We start from the raw sequence: 14,563 nt of genomic DNA, 5'->3' as shown, positions 1-14,563 counted from the left end.
CAAATTGTTTTAAAAGTTTTGTTTATTTTCCTATTGATTTATTTTATTCTGCCTTTTGACATACGTAGTTTCTTAAAGGAAACTTGCATAAAATTAGGTTTACTGCTTTTTCTGGTTGATTAAGATATTTTTAACATCTGTATGACTGCCATGAAATTCTGTGGATGCTGGTGTCTTCCAGTTTTGAGAGAGATTAATTTAAAAAAAGAAACCCAAACAACCCCCCCCCCCAAACAACCCCATTAAAATCATACTTTAAACAAGTAAGGAAGCGATTATGGTAAAGTGCTTATTCTGCATTTATTTTTATCAAGAGTTTTTAGGAATTCACCTGTGATGTAAGCAGTTAGAGTGAAAACCGTAGAGATAGAAAAATGCTATGAAGTTAGAGCAAATGTGACCAAGTATAATATATAACTAGAAAGAAACTTTATGATATACTAACTATAATTGATTCCAGTGATTTGTCTGTTAAAGCCAATGCAAATAATTGTAACATCTGTCAAAAACCAACCACTAGCATGAAAACCTTTTAACATTTTGCACTTAATAAACTATTTTATACATAAACTACCTTATTGTTTATATTAAAAACTAAAAAATATTCAGTCTGTTCCAGCCATTCTAACAAAAACTTTAATAAGTAGACATTGCATAAAAATGACACAATCCAGCAGTTATTTGGTAAGGCCAGCATAATCATAAATTTACCATCCATGCTTTTCCAAAAATACTAACCCATATTGTTCTCCCTGGACCTGTTGCAGGGATGACTAATCCAGCTGCTGAGGTCTCCCTTTATGTGTTTGATGGAACACTTGGCTTGCGAGACTACAGCTGTGTGTTTATGTGCAGTGCACACCTGCAGAGGCCTGACAAATAGCTGTAGTATGCCGAGTATACAAAATTACCCTGGCAGTGCTGCAAATAAGGAAGTTTCTGTTTTGAAGTCCATATGTGTGTGAGCTTGAGATGCCAGCTGGGGTATTTATGTTGCATTGCACAGATGTAAAACTGCCAACTGATTTTATACCAAATAAAGGCTAATCTTTTTATACATACTTGGTGTCAGAGTTATGAAGTGGTACGTAAGAATGTTCTCACGACTTAGCTCTTTTAAAATAAAAGCTGACATTAAAACTGCTCAAACTCACAATATGCATGGAGGGTAAAGATAAAAACGTACTGTATTTACTTAGGTATCTGCTACAGCACAGTATCTTAAGGGTTTTATTATTAGTGATGTATAGTTATTGCCTGCACATAATCGGGACTTGATTTATTGTATGCATATACACTGTACTATATATCCTTTTTTCCAGGAGTTCACTTTGGCTCTGCATTGAATCCAGTTTATGGATTCTGAAATGTGAAAGCCCAATTTATATAGCTACTTAACTTGAAAGCTTTGCTTTCCTATTTTCAAATGGCTTTAAGCACAGTGATAATTTTTCATCAAATATAATACATATTTTGAAAATTGCGATCATTGGTAGTAGACTTTGTGAAGATACTTTAAAAAGTAATATTTACCTTCAAATTCTTAAGAAATTAAAATGGAAGCATTAATTTATTCTGTTAACAAATAGCACAGATACACATCTCGATTGATCGTTTTAGTCAGTTTCTTGACTTTCATTATGGGCTGGTTGTGAAGATAAGATGAAATTAACAACTTATGTTTTGGTGGTTTACTGCATGTAGTTGTCCTGAATACTTAATCCTTTTTAAAATGCATAAAAAAAAGAGGGTTTGGGGGAGAGGTGGTGAATGTGCAGATGTGGAGGTGGACAGTTTCTGTGCTTCTGACAACATGCTGTGGAAATTCCTTAAGCACTTAGTTACATTTTTAGGCTTTACACACTCCCTTCAATTACTTTTTCAATTTTTTTCCCCTCTCATTACTGTCTCAAGCAATTCTGGGCTACTAAAACATGTGAAGATGTATGGAATTCTGTTTTGGCTTACTCTGTTGCAATGTGTACTTGAAACACATTTGTGCTAAATGTGTAAGAACAAAGAAAATGGGAGCAACTTGGGAGCCTATCACTAGAATGGATCCCAAAGGACTTAGGAATTTGTTTTGCTAAATGTAATGTGCTGCTTAGAAACGAGGAGAGAGCTCACACAGCTCGCCGGTCTGGTGGAGTTCTTTTTTACACCAAAATTATTTCATACATGTGTACGTATGCACTCACCCTGAGACAGCAGTTGTGGGCTTCCTGCACTTCAAATTAACATCTGCAAATATCTCCTGGAAGCTCAAACATTATCCAGCTTCACAAGGTTCAGAAATACAGTCTCTGGGTTAAAGAATTTTAAAGCAGAAATTTCAGGTGTTAATATTAGTTAGCTGAAGGAGTAATAACCTACTGCAAGTGGAAGAAAGAGTTGAGCATACTACAGCAAAGACGAGTGAATGTGCCAGTGAGGTGCTCGTGCCACCATTAACTGCTGGGAACTGGTCTTACATAGCCAAGAAGGCTGGGAAATGACAGAAAGCCAAATCGGAGTGAGAAATGGAAACACTTCAAAAGAAGTTACTTCTACTAGCTGAGTATAGGAAGTCTTAATTGTTGTTATATCCTCTATTAGGGAAGTATATTTAAGACCAAAAGAACAGAATTCTGCTGGTGTGTGAGGAAATATGTTGCAAAGATGGTGATGTTGTGCCAGGGCCAGCTCTCCTATAGAAGGCTATCACTTCAAACAGATTGCCGCCACTGCAGGTTGCAAACACACAGTTGAAGGCTTCTAGTTCTCAGCTCATGCACAGATGTCTTTCAATAAGTTTAGCCAGTAATTTCTTCAAATTGCTCAGTTTATCAGCAGCACATGTCATCAATCCTGGAGTGGTTGCTCAAGTCAAACTACAGAATCCTTAGCTTACAGACACAGCTGCAAACAGGTGAACAGGCAGAAAGTAATTTGTGCAGCTTGGTGGCTGTCAGACAAAAGACAGACAATCTGTGTTTAAAACAGATTGCAGGCCTCGCATGAGCCAGACAAAAGGGATTTCTACAACTGCAAATAATTCCAAGGTTAACATATTTTCCTTTCTGCCATTAGGTGATTTGTTAAAATTGGAAACAATGAGCATTATAAATCTACACAGAAACTAGAGATAAGATGAAAGAGAAAAACAGATCACTAAATAAGTTTACATCCTTCTGTTGAAAAGCATACAACTGGCATTCATATAGGTCTCTTTTTTTTTTTAAACTTTTTTTAAGCTGTAATACTTACAAGGACATTCAGTACATATTTGAAATTTTGGTAAGAACATCTAATTGGCAAAAGAAACAGCACTGTAAAAAAGTAAGTTCATATTAAAGTTGCTCAGTATTAAAAAGTTGCCTCTTTTTTTTTTTTTTTTTCTTTTCAAACTCTCCCTTGGGTATCATTCTAAGAAGTTCTATCAGGATTTCATTTTAACTTTGAAGTTCTCCACTTCAGATATTTTAATATTGGGGAGTTTTATCAAGATTTACTGGACTAACTGTAATAGAGTTAAAATTTGTAGCAAACAGCTTCCTGTAGTGCTAATCTAATTACAGTAAGCTAGAAAACGTACTTCCCTAGTCACTAATATTACTACTACTACAAATGTGTGACTTTAGAATGTCTATTCCTTCCACTTATCACGGGCTCTGTAAACTTACCTTGACCTCAGAACTACTTCTGCAGTGTTCCATGAGGTACTAATCAAGCTAATGTAATATAGCTCTTCTTCCTGTTTAGTTCAGTGACTAAGGACTTATGTGTAATAATATTGACAGGTAATTCTACGCTTAGTTTAAGTTGCTCTGGCAAGTTTATTTTCCATGTTATTTAAAGCTTATCAACACAGAGATATATGGATGGAAGAAGATGCAAAGAGTATCTGCTTTAAGGTAGCATCTGGCTTTGTGAAGATACAATTCTGTGCATAGAGGATGAATCAGTCTGCCAAGGACGCTGTCTGAAATGCACTGGAAGCCATGTGCTTTCTGTACGTGATACAGAAATGAATATTACAATGAATTTATGCATGCAATTGTATGATTCTGGTTAATCATACTGCAGTGTTTACAAAATGTATTTATATTGTCCTGTCAAAATTTGCTGTTGCTTCTTTAAATGAAAAAGAGGAGCTTATTTAAAAACAGTATGTGCTTTTTGTGATGTGCTCATGCCTGTATAGAATGCTGGAGTCCAACATGAATGTGGTTGCAATTGATGAACGCTATTGCAAGTTCATACTTTTATCACAACTCAGTACTAAATAAATCTGCAGGGAAACATTACACTGAGATTGAGTTGAAGAATCCCTTGAATTTCTCAACTATAAAAAAGTACATCACAAGCATGTGCCTTAATAAGCTATAGTATAAAAGTACTCTTTCTCATGCTTTCTTCTTTGACAAAATGTTAAATCCAAGATTAAAGTGTGTCCTTAACATATGCTGTGTTAAAAGACTTTCTTTGTGTTTGGACTTTTTTCTTCTTTGTATGTTACTAGCCAGTAAGATTTTTAACCTCTCTGAAGTGAATCATGTTAACGAAGATTTCCTATTCTTTGTCCAGGGAAGCTAATATATAAGCTTCTTGTAGCGCTGGCAGCACATGTATTGCTTGTTGGTTGTTCAGGAGTATATGCTGTAGATTGTAGCATGGCATTGTGACAGTGTTAGCATGTATGGGCTTCATGTATTCATTGTGAAGGTGAGATCATCCTCTTTAAAGGATGGTTTTCATTTGTGTTGGTGAATCAAGTGGATGCTGTATTTAAGGAGGGGGAAAAAAGTGTACTCATGCAGGTTGCTGTCTGCAGTCCAAATTGCTGATCAGAGAGTCTTTATACACATCGGTAATGTGCTGTGCAATATAAGCTGAAATATATTCCACAAGGGAGGAAAACGGAATAGGTTACATACGCTGTTCCTAAGTGCAATGAATATAAAACTCCATTACTCACTTTAAGCAGGTGCTTTTTATATGAGGCTTTAAAGAAATATAAAACTGCTGGTGAAATGATTGGTTTGTACAGACACGACTTAACTTCCAGTTCTTTGACCAGATAAAGAGGCTAAAAATATTTCTACAAACATTTCTTTAATGATTTCAAGGATTAAAGGTTAATATCCTCCTGGTGTAAGAAACTGCCATTCCAGACACTAAATGTACTGTTTCTCTTTAAGTCCTTAGTAGTTGCTTAGAATATTTAGAAGAAAACAAAACATTTTTCTTAAACTTAGGGCATTGTGGCTTTAAGTTCATATCCTAAATAACATTTATTTAAAATCCTGGGAGGAGCACAGTGAGTACATAAACAAGTGCAGTGTGATGTAGAAAACTGATTGGGTAAAAACTACACTCTGATTGAAAACAAAGGTAAACTTTAAAGAAAGTGAAGTCTTGTCATTTATGCATGTGGAAAGCAAGATGTGAATGTGTAGCCTCAGATCATTCTGTTTGTTAAAGAAGCCTATGCTATCTGAGAAGGAAAAACCGTGGGGCAACTGTTCAAGATAATACTGATATACTGTATTTTAATCTTTTTCCGTGTAATCTCCATCGTGTTTTATGTACCCACCCTGTCTGAATTACTGTCTTCCTGCCATTCCCTACTCCTTTACAGGCAGTGTCCCTGGCAGCAACCTCTGTCCATTTTTAACTTCTTGACTGTTGGCTTTCTTTACATCCCAACTGAAAGATGTTAATGTTCTCTTTTGCTTCCCCTACCATTACCCCCACTCAGGAAATCAGACTGTTTATGATTACACCTTAGATATTGGTTCTTTATTATTTTTTTAATAATACTGCTACTGACAACATCTGCCCTTTTTTTTTTACTTTTTCTAAATCTTTGCACTTTCTTCACTGCTTATAGAATGACTGGGTCCATCCTCTAGAATCCTCAATTTGTTGACCTTTTTACTGGTTGAGAACTGTTCTGTCCTATATGCAATTATCTCAGATTGAGCTTGATAGATATTTCAGTCATTAAATATTCTGTTTAACAGCAAGCAGGTGACCAGGTGTCACACGTGTTACAGGAAAGCTCACAACCATGTGCAGGTCCAGGTGAAATTTAGCAGTTCATCTCTCTTGCATAGTAGGTATTTTAGATAGCAGTCTAAGGTTTGCATCTGCTCTGGTGAATGAGGCTTTTTTAAGTGCAAAGGAGTACAAACTCATAGGAAACGAGGCTTTATTAGTTTCATAGTTGCCAAGTAGCTTATTTAAATGGATGTGTCTTAAAGAAATGAGTTTCACAGTTGAAAGAGAAGCTGATGAGATCTGAAATGTCCTCTGATTCCTCTAAGACTTTGTTCTTTCATCCTACATTTTGCTGTCCTAGAGCTGCAAATGTCCTTTTACTCTAGTTGCTACGCTCCTTTTCACTGAAAGAAGAGTTGTAAAATGCAGACTTTATTCCAGATGCTGCTATGTTGCAACTTATGCTTAACCTGTTGGAATATAGGTCACTTAACCTGGTTCTGGAGTGATCTTGAACTAGACTTAATAGGAACTCAGGATAGAAAATGCCGTTCAGATATTTTGTGATCTTATAAGGATTATTAATGAGAAAAAGGGTTTTAATATAATTTGTGTGTTTGACATTTTGTGTGAGCTATTGAACTTATCCTCAGATAGAGGAAAAATAGTGTATTTGTGTCCTAGTTTTGGCTGACAGAGTTATTTTTTCTTCCTAGCAGCTGGTCTAGTGCTGTGGTTTGGATTTAGGATGAGAAACATGATGATAACACATTGATGTTTCAGTTGTTGCCAACCTCTCAAGGAGTCTTCTGCTTCTTATACTGCCCTGCCAGTGAGAAACTTGAGGGTGCCCAAGAACAGCCAGGACAGCTGACCCAAACTGTCCAAAGGGATATTCTATGCCAAATGACGTCATGCTCCATATATAACTGGGGAGTTGGTTGGGAGGAAGTTCAGCACAAGAACTGGCTGAGCTTTGGCTTTGGTTTTGGTTGGTGAGCGATTGTGCTGTGCATCACTTGTTTTGTATATCCTGTTGTTATTGTCATCATTATTCTTCTTTCCTTCTTATTAAAATGTGTTAATCTTAACCCACTAGTTTTACCTTTTATTTTTTTTTTCTTCTTTTGTGATTCTCTTCTGTCATCCCACTGCTTGGAGGCTGGGGGGGGTGAGTGAACAGCTGTGGGTTGTTCTAGCTGTGATTTGTATGATTGAAATGGCAGCGACTGATTGCAAGTGCCTGCTTCCAACCAAAGAGTGTTTTACTAGGGGTGGAAACTATAAGCTCTTTTCTCTGTCCATCTATCTTTCTCTTTCAGGATCTTGCTTCAAATACTTCATGGTGAAAGTTATTCAAGTTCTTATTTATCTGTAGCCTGTAAGCATTTGCATCCGTGTAATTTTTAGCATTTGTCTACTGACAATATATAGGTATAAGGATTGATAGGACGTACTTTTAGAGAGTTAATTCAGATTCTGGTAGTTCTTATGCATTTTCTTGAAAGATAGTTATTTACTGCATTAATTTGGGCTTCTACCATTTGTCTCAAATGATACAAGGGTATCTGAAATGAGGCTGTTGAATTAAGCAGAAAGGAAAATCAATCCTTTTCTTCTTTTTACCCTGTTTACAGCAGCAGGAACTACCACTAAAGCTCCTTTAACAATAGCTTCACTTAGGTACACTTATAATTGATGATGTCTAAATAGCTCCAATATTAACAATAGTAAGGTTAATAATAAGTTGCCCCAAACTACTCTTCACAGCAAGGTTTGAGAGCTATTTGCAATACTATGTATGTTTAAAGATGGAGGGTGGTATTCCTTCTCTGAATGTTGGCTGTTCAGATCAAAAGGAGCGGCAGTTCAGACTCTGCATGGATTGTGCTTCTGTGCCCTGCACTGAGAATGTTTCAGTATGGTCCTTGTCCATTTGCTGGGTTGTGGTGGTGAGTCCGTGTATGTTTGCTGGGCAGCCTTAGTGCGGTAGGAGAAGGGAGTTCTGAGACATTTCACATCTCTGTTGTAGTTTCAGGAACAGTTTTTTGTTTTTTTTTTTTTTTTTTTCAGTGGTAGCTGTTTAGTTCTTCTGTGACTATTCAAAATGAAGGCGTTATTTTACCTGACTGGATAATAATTTAAACCAACTTAGCAATAAAAAAAGTATTCGGTGGTTCCTCTGACCTAGAATGCCATGACATATTATTCCATATGTTCTGTGATTTCTTTCAATATTGGTTGTCAATAATTTGAAGCACGATTTTAGAAAAATCAAGAAGTTTGTGGGTTAAGATACATGGGGGCCTGTCTGAGGGTCATCATGTAGCATCTCAAAACGGGAATGTAGCAATAGGGATTTGCCAGATTTAAGTAACTCTTACTATAGGTGAAATGCTGTTCTTAGTGAGCTTAGAATTTTTTTTTGCGGTATGTAACTCTCCAGTATTAAATTATGGGTCTGTGTCTGGTTTAGTGTTTAGGAAATGGAGAAGCCTTAATTAGTTCACAGGAAGTTTAAGGATTGAAGTGGTTAGTTACAGATTGATCTCTGAGGTGAAGATCAGTGTATGAGTGGCTGCGTGCTTGGCTCTGAAATCTGTCTGAGAAAATACTGAAAACATGTGAGGAAATTAAATTTTGTGTTATCTGTGTGCATACATGTGGTTTTTGCAGCTTATGTTCTGATTAAGAGAATGCTAGAGACTTACATTTAGAAATATTTTGTCATCCTTGCCCAAGAAGAAAGCAGCTTGGCCTTTAGAGAATATTTCATTCTGTCAATAACTGCTGTCACCCTTCCATGAACTTGCTTTTCCTTTGAGTACCATGGCTGAAGAAAAAAATGAAAGCAGAGCTCTTTTTTTAGGGCAGGTTTCTTTTAGGTGTGGACCTCTGGCACAAGAAGTTCAAAACTGCAGAAAAATCTGTCCAGCTCAACATAGTCAGGAGAGGTCTACCATAATCCCCTTGTTACTGCCCTGTTAAATCCTGGGAGTGGGTGGGGAAGAAATAGTAATTTTTCAGAGTAGTGATACGTAGACTGAAAACTGGTTGTCACAGCTACAACAAAATAAATAATGATGATAATCAGAATAGTAATAGTAATGCTAAATAAAGTTGAGTTAGAAACAAAAATAGACAAATCCCTTGATACTTTCTTAAAATAAGCTGCCTGAATTACTGTTTTGAAGAAGAGAGAAAATAGCCCATGTGTATCCTTTAGGGCAGCAAGATGTGGTCTGCAGACTATGGTGACAGATTAAAACTCTGGAATTCTGAACACAGTAAAGATATTTGGGGAACTTCATCATAAAGATGTAGTTCTACTATAGAAAAATAAATGAGAAAGTATGTATATAACCTGACTTCTACATTTTAGAAAAAAACCTTTTTTTTTTTTTTTTTAAAGGAAGGAAAAATCTAAGCACAAAACCCCAGTGTTTTCTTTTCTGGTGGTGTTTGTGAGGCAACACAGTGCTTGAAAGAGATGTAGAAGTTCCTATGCTGATGCTGTTTTACTGCGCCCAAAGAACATGAAAGCTCATGGTCCCCCAAGACTTCAGATGTGAGAAGCGGGACTGATGCCAGCTAGAGCTGGTCTTTGTGGCTTCTATTATGTTCCTTCCTTCTGCAAGGAGGAAAGAATTAAATTTGGTTTTAGCTTCAAATTGCTTAGAAGTGGCATCTCTAACCAAGTTCAGTATAGGCTTTCAGAAGTTCTCACTCAGGGCACAGCTTAAGCAGGGGATGAACACAGATGAGTATCTCTCATAAAAAACAAGAGGAGGTTCCTCTTCAATTTATTTACTAGGTTTTCTATATTAGTCATGTCAATCTGCAATACATGTTTCCATGAAAGTAATTGGACGCTTTTTTTTCGATTCCGGTAAGATTTAGACCTAATTGTTATTTCATTTGGTTAATAGCTCCTTGTTTTTATTCATGGATTGATCTTTTTACTGAGTTTGAAATCATTTTGACATGTATGTGACAGTCTTTTAATATATCATGTTGCCAAACCATAGTTTATTGGTACTTAATGCTTTAAATATTGACATTTTTCCTTCTGAGGCCATAACCTAAATATGGGGAGAATTCATGTGGAGCTACTTCTAAAAGTTTTAGTCATGCCTTATTCATTTCCTATTTCATATTTTGCAGTTCTCTCTTTTATGATCTTTCTAAAGAATTATTTATTGTATTTCAGGGATTTGGCGGCACACAGTCCTGACTCTTGTCCTCAGAATCAGTACCATACCTCTTCTGCTGTTTTCCTGTCTTTCCTATTGATCACTTTACGTTTTGTGTCCTGGTTTTCCATTAATCATTGCAAATTCTTCTTATTACAAATGAATTGGTAAAGGATGTGTAGGCTGTTGGTAAAGTCACTGATTAGGTAACCAATTTTTTAATAGTCTTAATGAAATGATTGCTCAGCATTAATAGGCTTGTTAGCAGAAATCCTGGGCTAATCTATAAAGACACAACTGTGACCTGCCTTTAGGTATTGTATTTGATTCCCGTCTGCTTACACATTTCAATGTCACTGAACGCAGGGACTTTGGGCAAGCTGCATAGTTGGGTTATGTACGTGGAGAGGACCAAAGCTATGACCAGAAAAGCTGAGGAGAGGATGTGAATGCCTGCTTTAAAGTGTGGGAGAACCTTCCTTGATGGTCTGACACTTTTGTGTGCGTTTCTAGAACAGAGTGGCTCAGGTAAATTTGTTATGCCTTGACAGTTTACACCTTGGGCACACTAACTTGCATTTTAAGTTAGAAAAACTTTTTGCCTAGTTTTGAATTCTGCAGTATAGAGAGGACAGTTTTCTAGGTCTTTGGTGATTTGTTTTATTCTATGTGTGATAATCTGATTGAAGTAATGCAGATTGTTTGATGACCAAGTGTAAGCATGGTTACATATAGGGAAGGTAACACTTGGCTTTTGCTGCAAATAATTCTACAATCTTTCTTCTTTTCTCAAGGCTGAACAGCCCCAACTCATTCAGCTTTTCCTTGCAGGGAAAATATTACAGGCCTTTAATCATCTTCGTAACCCTCTAATACAGTGAGCAAGATGTTTGATATGAAAATCATACAACTAGAAAACTATCTTTTTTATCTGGAAGCAGCCACAGGTTATAGTTGGTGGAGACAGGTGTATATATATCTATCTCCATAAAGTCTTTGATTACCATGTTCCTGATGAAAATAAAAAAGTTCACTCAAGACAATATAAGGGGTACTGAAAAGCAAGCGTGGTTGCTCAGTTCTCCAATTTTGACTATGCTGAGCAACAACATCAGCAGTGCTGCTTTAGAAAGTGTGATTCCAGAAGACTAAGTACAGCACAAATTCCACTTCATTGTCCTGCACCTTCGACATAAGCAGGGTGTTGAATTTGGATAAAATTGCTGTTGAGAATGGTAGATTTGGTTCCCGTTTTTTTCTTAGAATTCACATTCACACTATCTTAATTAAAATCTTGTGGACTGTTTGTTTGCATACTAAATTTGAATTAGTATTTGGAAGCATGGAGCATTCCTTATCTAGCTGTTTTAATACCTTTCTGCTCCAGCAATCCCTTCAAAAGACACTACCTCTTAGAAGTTTCTAAACACTGAGGGTAGGGAAGGGAGCCCCTGTCTTCATTAGCTTATCATTTGTTTTCTGAAAGCAGCATTTAAGGAATACTTTAGGTATATGTACAAATGTAGAGAGTTTGGTTTTGTAATGATATTATCATGATAAAAGAGATAAGGAAGAGTATTTGTGAAGAACTAAAGTTACAAAGATAGAAACTACAGATAGTCAGAGGCACACATGGGAAACAAGGCTTCCTTCTTCTCTATAGACCAGCTTGCCAATTCGACAAGTTTATGAGGGATGGTTCATCATTTCCAAAATTTTTCAGAGACTAAAGAAAATGTTCTTTTTCCATATATTAAACCTATTCATTATAAGTCATTCACCAAATATCTCTAAAGTTTCAGTGCTTTGAAAAAGAGGCTTGTAACTGGTGTGATGAAAGTCTAGGTAGACATCCCAAGTTCCTCACTGTATAGGAATTCAACATTTAATTAATGTGGTTTTTTTTTAGTATCTCTTGGTCCAGATCTGTGAAACCTGAGCAGAATTATTTTTTCTTGCACCTTGTCCTGGATTACTGTGATGTGCTGCATTTATCAGGTGTTAAAACAGAGTAGGATGATGTTGCTGCTTCATGTCAAAGCAGCGTAGGAAAGGAGCAGCATGATTACACATGAAAACATGATTGTGTTTTCCTAACACTTTTCTATTTTCTTTTCTAATAGTCGAAAAACCCTGAGTGTTCATCCTATCCCTCTTAACAGCTTATTACTCCTTTCAGTTACTTCTCTGTATGCATTAATATATGGTTGTTAATCATATAAGTGTTAATTATATGGTCATGTGTTGAGGGTTTTGGGGCTTCTTCGAGGCCAAACCTTTCAGCTTTCCTTGTTTCCCATCATGACCCCTAAGTGCTGGCTGGGTGAAAAACAGCGTATTGGCTGGTTTGAGGTGTGCATCCTAACGTTCATGCACATGCTGACTTATCAGATAACAGGGCAGGTATGCCCCTATTTTCGTGAAGATTATAGGAAGTAAATGCCTTTGGTAATACTGCTGTATCTTGCTGAAATTCAGTGAGTCCAGAAGTTATTTGGTGAGGGAATAGGAGCAAAAAGAAACAAATAGGGTGCACTGTCACATAAAATTTGGTTCCTTGTTTTCAAATATGGTACTGAAACATGTACGCATGTCATTAACGTGGAAACTTTCAGTCTTGATGCAGAAAGGTTGTTCAGGGTAATGCATCTAAGAGTGGATTTCATGGTGGAAAATACTTAGTTTTGAAAGTACTTAATCTTCCATAGTGAAGTGAGAGAAATGTATTGGACATCACACCTTGTATTTTTAGGCATAAAAGACTTGCTGAAAGATGGAAGTGGCAAGAAGCTACTAGTTTTGAGAGAACTTGAAAGATAGGGGTCAAATTATGAACTGAAATGTGTTTTGCTTTGACTGTGCTCTTGGCTGCTATTTCATATTTTTAAAAATATTTTTATATTTTAAATATTTTAATGTTTTATAATCTTTGTTTTGGAATAGGCAAAAGACAGGGAAAACCCATACTTTTTTCTTCTTTTCAATATAATGGCTTCTATTTGCACAAGTTAATAAGAAGTCTGAGGAGGCAGAGCCAAGACTAAGAACTGCCTACAGACACCATATCTGCTTTTGACAAATTCATGGGTTGTGCGTGATACCACACCTTGGATCAAATGGGATTTTCAGCTTTAAAAGAGGCTTACCCCGGGCAAGACTAGGAATGGGGGTGTATTCACAAGACTAAAACTGGTAGCTAATCTTTCAGACTGAGAACGGATGGGGTGTTGTGATGGCAGGCACAGTCATCATTTCTTTGAGCCTGAAGGCTTCCTCAATCACAGCACAGAAAACAGGTTAAATTTTGATAAGAAAGTATGCACAGAATGTGGAACCTGCTTTCATAAGGCAGTCTGGTTTATTAAATGCCATGTGTCCCTTGGTATGCTGATTGTCTCTTCCTACCTGGAAAGTATTTTGCTGCTCAAAAGTTATTTGACTGTTGAAGCCTCGAATCAATCTATCCAGCATTATTATGTATCATTGAATCACTGTCTTACCAGAAGAAAATTAAATATATTTAAAGAGCTCTGCTTACCAAATTTTATATGGACTACCAAATTCACTTCAGTGTTTAGGAACTGGAATAGGCACAGTGAACGAAGCACAATTATGAAATTTAATCTGTTTCCTATACTTTTTTAGGAACTTCTCCTTACTAGTTAATTTATATTAAAGCCTGTTCTTTGGGTTAAGTCTGTGAGAGAATATAATGTTTCTTTAATGTGTGTAACTATGTTGAAATACATATCAAAATGCTTTTAATTTTTAATTTTCTTTTCACCTGACATTCCATAATACTTTCCTTGCTTAATTACAGGTTTTGGAACAGAGTGTTGCATGTGCAAGGAAACAGTTCCATAATTATACTAATATTTGCATAATTAACAAGCTGCTTGCCAATTTTAACTGCAAATTCCAAGTCACTTTTGCATGAGGGGGAAAAAAAACATTAAAAATGTTACCTTCTGTTAGTTTTTCCTCTCATACTTCTTACAGGTGTTGAAACTAATTTTTTTCCTGATTTGCGGGTAAATTTATGTATTTTTTTTTTACTGATGGGCAGCGCTGTACAGATTAGTAGGGCAGACTTCCTCCAGCCATGCTCTGGGGGTGTTTTGGGGGCTGCCCTTGAGCTCTGCCAGCGTATCTCAGTCCTGACTTGTAAGACCCCCTGCTGCTGCGGCCGCCGTTGTAGGCAGCTCTTCTGAAGTGACTGCCAATACCACCGGTTTCTTCCACCCGGCGCAGTAGCCTTCTGGTGTGCACAAATGGGGGCTGAGGAAGGACCACCAAAACTTATTTCCACCTGTGACCTGAGGCAAGGTTTGAACTCCAGTTTCCGTTGCAAAATGGCGAGTGTGCTGTTGGCCTTCCGTGCCATTCAG

General features: G+C 36.8%; 1 protein-coding gene across 1 annotated transcript in view; it reads left to right on the top strand.

Moving 5' to 3' along the window:
- VPS13B (vacuolar protein sorting 13 homolog B) overlaps window positions 1–14,563 on the top strand; it is a gene marked incomplete at both ends in the record, with an annotated part of 442,808 nt that overhangs the window by 126,740 nt on the left and 301,505 nt on the right. The window lies entirely within an intron of this gene.

The sequence above is a fragment of the Gallinula chloropus genome (assembly GCF_964237585.1).
Source record: "Gallinula chloropus genome assembly, chromosome: 2".
Lineage (NCBI taxonomy): Eukaryota > Metazoa > Chordata > Aves > Gruiformes > Rallidae > Gallinula > Gallinula chloropus.
The sequence above is the reverse complement of the archived record's forward strand: the minus strand, read 5'-3'. Positions and strand labels throughout refer to the sequence as shown.